Genomic DNA, 8,122 nt, shown 5'->3' with positions numbered 1-8,122 from the left:
GCACGGTCTCGTGGACTCTTATTGATTTTGGGGTTTCATGCCCTCGGTTAATGATGGCCCATGGGCTTAGAAGGTTTTAAACTAAATATTTATTCTAAGTGACAAAATGGTAACATTGCTCATGTAAGCGTGAACCGATGAAGCATAAAAGGTGAATCTCCCATTTTATTACTTCAATTGTAGTATAACTAATATAAAAATTACCCGCCATGGCGAGAATTAACTATCTGAACACGATTCATTTGATCGTTTGACCCTTACAATAAATCTTATTATTCAAGCCTTGATTTTTGATGTCGAATAAAATTGTCTTTGAAATTTCCGAACTCAGATCTTTGGTTCTTGATTCAGGGTGTGATAGTCCCCTAGTACTCGAGGCTGAATTTTGAGGGCTCGAGTACTATTGATTCGATGAGGGCAGTCCCCAGTCCCCAATCCCCGGTCCTGGACCGGTATTCAAAACTAGAGTAGCACGCTTACTGTTGCGTAGTTAAAAACATGATGTAAAACCTATTTCAAGAAAAAAAAATAGTCGAAGGGAAAAAGAGTGTAACACGAGCTTTTAGACATAATTCTTGGACTTGACTTTGATTGATTACCTGCACGGGTTAGTTCGAAGGTTAATAATCCTCAAAGAAATTTAGGTATTCATACATCAGCAGTAGTATCGCTTTAAGTGTGCCATATTTCAGTTGTTTTGCAGTTGTACGCCATTTTCGGAATCAAGCTGGTACGAGCCTTTTCCGGTTATACCGATGACTTTGTATGGTCCTTCCTAATTTAGGCCTAGTTTCTTGTCATTCAGATTCTTAGTATGTAGTGTGACTTTCCTCAATGCTAAGTCCCCGACTTGGAAGTGTCGAAGGTTTTCCCTTCGGTTGTAATATCTTCTCATCCATTGCTTTTGAGCTATTAACCGGACCAGGACGGCTTCTCACCGTTTGTCCGCTAAATTCAAAATTGTCGCCAGAGCCTCATCATTTGATGTTTTTGTAGCATATTGAAACCTCAAGCTCGGTTCCCCCACTTCTACTATGATCAAAGCCTCTACGCCGTAGACTATAGAAAATGGTGTCTCTCGGGTACTCGACCTCGAGGTTGTTCGATACGCCCATAGGACCTTGGGCAAAATTTCCTTCCACCTTTGTTTTGAATCGGTCAATGGTTTCTTTAGGTTTTGCAGTATGGTCTTGTTTGTCGATTTTGCTTGATCGTTTGCGCTAGGGTGATAAGGGGTCGATAAAACCTTTTTTATTTTGTGGTCTTCGAAGAATTTATTGACCTTGTTGTCGATGAATTATCTCCCATTGTCACATTTAATCTTGGTTGGTATCTCGAACCAGCAAATTATGGGATCCCAGATGAAGTCGATAACCTCCTTCTCACTAACTTTGTCAAATTCATGTACTTCTACCCACTTGGAGAAGTAATCGGTCATAAGCAAGATGTACTAAGCCTTACCAAGTGCCCATGGTAAAGGACCTACGATATCCATTATTCGCTTCATGAACGGCCAAGGGGAAGGACCGGGTGAAGCAACTCCATGGTTGGTAGATTATTTGGGCATTCCTTTGACATTCGTCGCATTTTTGAACAAAGTCCTTTGCATCCTTCTCCATTTCATTCCAACAATACCCGGCCCTGATCAATTTACAAACCAAAAATTCCTCTCTAGAGTGTTTTTCGCAAGTCCCCTTGTGGAATTTCCTCACAACGTAATCGATCTCCCCGGGACCCAAACATCTTACTAGTGGTTCAAAAAACGATCTTTGGTACAGTTGTCCTTCAACCAATCTTAACCTAGCAGCTTTAGTTTGAAGGTCCCTTGATTCATTAGGAACCAAGTCAAACATGTTGAATTTTCCTCGGCATGACCGACCTCTATCACTGAGCTCATCAATTGCACCACTGTTCCAGAGTTGAATTCTTCGGAGTCCACTGGCGATCCTAAATTAGCCAATGCATCGGCCTCACTATTCTGATCTTTAGATACATGTTGTAGCGTCCATTCTTTGAACCGATGTAACACTATTTGTAATTTATCCAAGTACCTCTGTATAAGGTCTTCTTTGACTTCGAATGTTCCATTGACCTGGTTAAAAACGAGGAAGGAATCATACTTGGCTTTGATAACCTTAGCCCCCAGGCTTTTAGCCAATTCCAGACATGCAATCATAGCCTCATATTTGGCTTCATTGTTAGTCAATTTCACAGTTCTAATTGATTGCCTTATTATGCTTCCTGTGGGGGGGGGGGGGAGTTAATACGATACCCAACCCGGACCCTTTCGCGTTGGAGGCACTATCCGTGAATAGGGTACAGACCCCCGAGCTAGTCCCCGAGGCAAGTAATAATTCTTTATCCACCTCGGGGATCATGATCGGTGTGAAATCGGCCAAGAAGTCTTCCTATATCTGGGACTTTGTAGTTCTTTAGGGTTTGTATTCAATATCATACCTGCTAATATCTACGGCCCATTTTGCTTGCCGGCTGAGAGTTCGGGTTTATGCATAGCATTTCTTAATGGGTATGAGGTCACGACACATATAGGGTAACATTGAAAATATATTTTTAGTTTCCTAGATGCGCTTATCAAGGCAAGCGCCAGTTTTTCTAGGTGTGGATACCTTGTTTCGACATCACCTAGGGTTCTACTAACATAATATATAGAAAATTGCATACCTTCTTCTTCTCGAACCAGGACACTACTTACCGCTATCTCGGATACTGCCTAGTAAAGGTATAGTTGCTTGTTTGCCTTAGGGCTTGATAAGTATTTTTTGCGTTCCTCCAAAACCTTTTGGCACTCCGGGGTCCAGGAGAAATCGTTCTTTTTCTTTAGTAACAAGAAAAATCGGTGGCTTTTATCCGATGACCTGGAAATGAATCAGCCCAATACGGCTATTTGCCCTATCAGCCTTTGCACTACCTTGAAGTTGTTAACCACATTGATGTCTTCTATGGACTTTATCTTATCTTGGTTGATTTCTATTCCCTGGTTAGATACCAAGAATCCGAGGAACTTGCCCGATCGGACCCCGAAGGCACACTTCTCCAGGTTCAAATTCTTATTGTATTCCCTTAGTATGTCAAAAGTTTCCTGCAAATTCTTCAAATGGTCCTTTGCTCGCTGGGAATTAACTAACATATCATCAATATAAACCTCTATTGATTTCCCTATTTGTTCCTCGAACATTCGGTTAACTAGGCGTTGATACGTGGCACTAGCATTTTTTAACCCAAATGGCATCACGTTATAACAGTAAGTGTCAAACTTAGTTATAAAAGAAATTTTCTCTTGGTCTCCCTGGTCAATCCATATTTGGTTGCATCCGGAATAGGCGTCGAGAAAGCTCAGCTTCTCGTTCCCTGCCATTGCATCGATCATTCGGTCGATGTTAGGCAAAGGAAATGAGTCCTTTAGGCATGCCTTATTCATATCCGTATAATCTACACACATTCTAAGTGTTTTTCCCTTTTTAAGTACGACGACTACGTTAGCTAGCAAATCCGGGTATTTAACTTCCCGAACGGAACCTATTTTTAAAAGTTTAGATACCTCGTCTTTGATGAATGCTTATTTGACTTTGGACTATGGCCTCCTCTTCTGTTTAATCGGGTGGAAGTTGAGATCTAAATTAAATTTGTGAGTTGTTATCTCCGGTGGGATTCCTGTCATATCTAAGTGGGACCAGGCAAAATAATCAACATTAGCTTTAAGAAAATAAATGAGTTTTTTTCCCGAGCTTGGGGGTTAGCCCAGTGCCCACGTATACCTTTCTATCCGGCAGATGCTCGAACAATATGACTTGTTCCAGTTCCTTGATTGTTGACTTGGTGGCATTGGCGTCATCAGGTGCTATTAAGGATCTCGGGACCCTAAAATCATCTTCCTCATCTTCTAGATGTTCCTCCCATTTTTCCGGCTCAGTAGAGGCCGAGACTTGTGATTGTTATTTGGTGCCTTTCTCTTCGATCAGTCCCTTATCTTTTGATGTCCTGACCGCAAATGTTGGGATCACTTCTGCGATGGCGAACATCTCCTTTGTGGCCGGTTGTTTCCCATAGGCTGTTTTGACTCCACCTGGAGTTGGAAATTTCAACGCTTGGTGCAACGTCGATGATACTGCCCTCATACTATGAACCCGCGATTTCCCGAACTAGGCATTGTACCTCATGTCCCCTTCGATCACATAGAACTTTACTTGTTGAGTGGTTCAGTCCGTGTTGACCAATAGGGTGATTTCACCCTTCGTTGTCTCGCATGCCATATTGAACCCGTTTAGTACTCGAACTGCTGGTAAGATCTCATAGAACAGCCCCAGTTGTTCCATAACTTTCCATCAGATGATGTTGGCAGAGCTACCTGGATCAATTAACACGCGCTTAACTCGATATTTATTAATAAGTACAAATATTACCAGTGCATCATTGTGAGGTCTAATGATTCCCTCAGCATCCTCATCACTAAACGAGATGGATCCTTTCGGAACATAATCTCGAGTTCATTTTTCTCTTGTGATGGATACCTTGGTGCATTTTATCATCGATCCTTGATCAACGTCTACTCCTCCGATAATCATACTAATCACATGTTGGGGTTCTTCCTGTTTGACCTGCTTGTTGGCGTCCCTATTCTTGAAATGGATTTCGGCCCGCTCACTTGGGAATTCTCGAAGATGTCCATTATTGAACAAACGAGCCACTACTTCCCTTAACTGCCGACAACCCTCGATTCTGTGCCCGTGAGTACCGTGATATTTGTATATCAAATTGTGATCCCTCTGTGCCGGATTGGACTAGAGTGGCCTCGGCTTTGGTCTCCTTGATGCGACCGATGGCTGACACTATACTCGCCCCATCTATGTTGAAGTTATATTCTGATAGCCTCAGGGCATCTCTAACTCTGGGTGCTCTGTTGAACCGGTTCTATTCACCAACCCTCGATTGCTTGGACCCTGATAATTTTTTCTTTCAGTCCTGGTCGAATAGCTACTAGGTCCGTTTCCCCTTCTATCTGAATTGTAAGGCTGGTATCGATCTCGGGGTGGCCTCGACCCCTAATCCCCTACTCTTTTAGACTTGTTGTTCGCCATACTGGGATAAACCGACCCCGAGGGGTTCCCTAATTGGTCATCCTCGACTCTGATCTTTGACTGATACCTGTTATGGACATCAGCCCAGGTAACTGCTGGATACTCTACCAAATTTTATTTCAGTTGTTGAGACGCAACCGAACTTCGAGGGTTGAGACCTTGAGTAAATGCCTAACTGCCCAATCGTCTGCAACCGGTGGCAGGTCCATCTGTTCCATTTGGAATCTCGACACTAATTCCCAAAGCATCTCGTTATCCTTATGCTTGACTTTGAACAGGTCCGATTTCCTCGTCTCAAGTTTAATGGGCCCTGCGTGAGATTTAACGAAGGCATCTGCAAGCATAGAAAATGAATCAATAGAGTTTTGAGGTAAATTGTGATACTATATTATCGCTCCCTTAGACAGGGATTCCCCGAACTTCTTCTGTAGTAGCGACTCGATCTTGTCATCCTCGAGGTCGTTGCCTTTTATTGCACATGTGTTAGAGGTCACATGCTCATTTGGATCTATGGTCCCATTATATTTGGAAATATCAGGCATTGAGAACCTTTTCGAAATCAGCTTTGGTGCCGCGCTCGTGGGGAAATGCTTTTGAATGAACTCTTTGGAATCGTCCCTTCAATATAGGAGGTGCCCCCAGGATCTGATCGACCATCAAGTTGTAAGTTTCCACTTTCTTATCGTTTGCCTCTATCTTCTGTTCTTCGGATTCTATCTGTTTTGTCAATGCCTCGAGCATTTTTATCACCTCAGAAGTTTCCCCGTATCTGGTCCCATTGGGTTCTGTAACAATCCGTTTTTCCATTTGAGTATCTTCTCCAACCCGCTCGAGTTCAGATGCGTTGTGATTTTGACTCTGCAGTTGTGCTGTGGCAACTTGTTGGGCTTCCAACATCTCAAAAATCAAGCGTAAGCTAACTCCATCGCCTCCTCCTCCGGAGGCCTCGCGAACCGACAACCGAGGTGACTCGTGAACGCTATTATTGGGGACAGTTGGTAGGTTAGTGTTGACAGCAACCTGTGAATTGGCATCGACTGGATCATTGATTGAAACGCCATTAGGGTTGACATGGGGTGCACTGTTGCTTGGCATTCCGTTGTTATTTTCACTGTGGTGGCCTAACTCGGCGTCAACACTTAAATGAGTAGATTGAGAATCTGACATATTGAATAGTCCTGAAATCAAACTTCGAAGAGTAAGTGTAAAATAATGTGTGTTATCAAGATTCGTATTAAATTATCACTATTATCCTTAGCCCCACGGTGGGCGCCAAACTGTTTGCCCCTTAAAATGGATAACACTTATTTGTACGCGGTTTAAAGGATAAGTGATTTAATTTAATACATGTGATCAAAAAGCAGTAAGTAATTGAATTGAAATGAGTTAAAACTATCAAACCAAATGTGACGAAGTAATTAAGCCTCTTGTTAGACTTAAATGCTTCCGGTTAGTTTCAATCGCGCCCTCGAGATAGAGCTCGGTTGCAACTCAATGAATGAACAGCTGAAGAATACTTAAACAATTGCTAAAAGCCAAAGTAAATTTTATTGTCTTGATATACGTGCCAAAAGTCACCCAAAAAATAATAGGGTTCTCCTCTTTATATAGTAGAGGAGGTTTAACTCTAATACAAGTCTAAATAAGGTAAAAATCTTTTTCTCTCCTTTTTCCCACAAAAATACGATTTGTAACTAGTATCGAGCGTGATCCACACCGCAATATCCGGCTGATGGAGGATATTTCGGCTCCCCATTTTGTCTCTTTTAACCGTCTTTCCTTAACCCTCTATCTTTCATCTTACTCGAGCTTGCTTCTTTCCGGGTTTGGCCATGCCCAAGACCCGTCGTATCGTTTGTCCCTGGTTCTGATCTATGGATACCTTCGGTCTCACTCGAGCCAGTAACAAGTAACGTCGTTCCTCGTTCCACAACGAAAAATCGGGAGTAACTCTATCTCAATTTTACCCGTATACACATATGATTAAAAATCACGAGAGATTTGACTAAAAATATTTTAGAAAACCCAGAAACAAAAAGATAAACAAATAAACATTCCGGCCATAGGAAGTTAGGAACCATACAAAGGGGAAATAAATAAAAAGGAGAAGAGGATTAATGTTTACGCCAAACTAAATAGTTAATAAGGGTTTCATGTAAATAAACAACGTAAAACATGGACAAACTGTTGGGTTTTAGTCGTGATCTTAGGCTAATTATTAGCACGCGGCCTGGACTTTTTTTTATAATTAACCCTAGCTGGTTTGCTTAACTAAACTTAACCAAATCAATAGTTGGCCTGCATAAACGGTTCAAAATAAATTGGCCCTTAGTACTTTGAGTTTAGTAATAGCATCGCTACCAAAGGTTACGATGATATGAATAAGATCTCTATATTTTTTATCAGATATCTCAGGTTTAAGCTATGAGAATAATTTTTTTTTGTTTGAATAAAACGGCTTCCCTCTTTGATGGACAATAGTAGAAGAATGTTACTAATATATACTGCGGTGACGAAGTAGTCCTTTGAGGTAGTGCATTAATGTGGGGGTAGTGTTATTCTATCAAACTACCTAACTGTAGTTGAAAATTTGGTGGTAATGAACTATAGACCAATGTAGACAGGACTCTGATTTTTCTTCACTCTTCAGCCCAATGAAAGCTATTTCTCTAATGATAGGCTCGAACTCTCACACTGTGGAAGTGTACAGTTCAAATATTATTCCCCTTGGACCACAACATCCCTTATTCACACTTCTATTTTGTTTACATTTTCGAAAATTGTACTTAATTTATACTATATACTATCGATGTAAAATTTATTTATAAAAATATTGGCACAATTATGTCACTTGTTTTTTTTATAGTTAAATCACTTGATATGCATTAATTTGGTGACATTAGAAAAAAAAAATGGAAACTAACCTTTTCATCACAGGTTAGAATTCATTGATATTTTAAAAAAATATTATATTATTCGTGATATCTCTTAAAGTTAATTTTTTTAGATGACCTCATAGTATAAAA

This window comes from Nicotiana tomentosiformis, chromosome 8, assembly GCF_000390325.3.
Source record: "Nicotiana tomentosiformis chromosome 8, ASM39032v3, whole genome shotgun sequence".
Taxonomy (NCBI): domain Eukaryota; kingdom Viridiplantae; phylum Streptophyta; class Magnoliopsida; order Solanales; family Solanaceae; genus Nicotiana; species Nicotiana tomentosiformis.
Note: the sequence above shows the minus strand (reverse complement) of the source record.